This window comes from Echinops telfairi, unplaced genomic scaffold (genome assembly GCF_000313985.2).
Source record: "Echinops telfairi isolate 266 unplaced genomic scaffold, ASM31398v2 ScPeMD7_5868;HRSCAF=6743_0, whole genome shotgun sequence".
NCBI lineage: Eukaryota > Metazoa > Chordata > Mammalia > Afrosoricida > Tenrecidae > Echinops > Echinops telfairi.
This window is the reverse complement of record NW_022109767.1, coordinates 3,593-4,522: the sequence shown is the minus strand read 5'-3', so window position 1 is coordinate 4,522 and position 930 is coordinate 3,593. Positions and strand designations below refer to the sequence as shown.

The 930-nt window shown below is 43.5% G+C and overlaps 1 non-coding gene across 1 annotated transcript; it reads right to left on the bottom strand.

Moving 5' to 3' along the window:
- Positions 1-661: 661 nt before the first annotated feature.
- On the bottom strand, positions 662-735 carry TRNAI-AAU. The gene has a single exon. It is a non-coding gene; the product is annotated as a tRNA-Ile (tRNA).
- Positions 736-930: the final 195 nt, after the last annotated feature.

Here is a 930-nt window from a genome sequence, read left to right as displayed (position 1 = left end):
ACCTTAATAACTCAGTAAGGAGATTTCATAGTAAAGCAATCTGAGAAATAGAGGGCAGTAGGTAAAGGAAAATGTTGATGAAGAGAAACTGGTTTGAGCTAGGAGAAAAAGGTATATTTGAATGTACATAAAAATAAGAGAGGTTTCACATATGGACTCCACAAATATGCATGTGGGTTCTGACTTTGGCTCCATTCTAGGTCCTGAGAATCCAGAAAGAGTGGGAGAGGAATCTGTTTTCATGGACAGAAATGACAATGGCAGCCGACGGATAATTTTGTGCTTGTGTGTTTTGCCTGTTTAAGGAGATGTGATTATTGCAACACAGTCTCAGCGCTAGGAGAGGGCAGCCGGGAGGGATGTGGATGTAATAGGGTAGAGAGCCTGCCTATCAGCTAGTGGCCATCAGAGGAACACTCTGTCTCTTAGCCTCGTTTTGTTCACTAAATTTTCTATCTTTCGGTTTTATATCACATGGCCCCAAATAGTTGTTCTCTCCCTGGCTCCTCCCTTCCTTTTAGGAGGGAGATTAAAACGTGTTTGTATCACTAGCGAGGGTTCAAGAAAAAGACTAAAACATTTAATCCAAATTTTAAGTCACCTGATGGTTAATCACAAACAGCAGATAGATGGGCAATAACTTAAAAAAGGAAAAAGAAAGTGGCCCGTACGGGGATCGAACCCGCGACCTTGGCGTTATTAGCACCACGCTCTAACCAACTGAGCTAACCGGCCATGTGCTCTCTGCACATTTTATGTATTACAGAAGTAGTAAGTTCGCTGGCTGCTCCCCTGCTACTCGAAAAGATACCATTGTTCCCTTTAATAATTTTAATTGTAACTCAATAGAAAAAGTCCTCGTGGCCCAATGGGTTAGGCTCGCAGCTGCTCACAGCAAGTCGGCGGTTGGCACCCAGGAGCCCGCTCCAA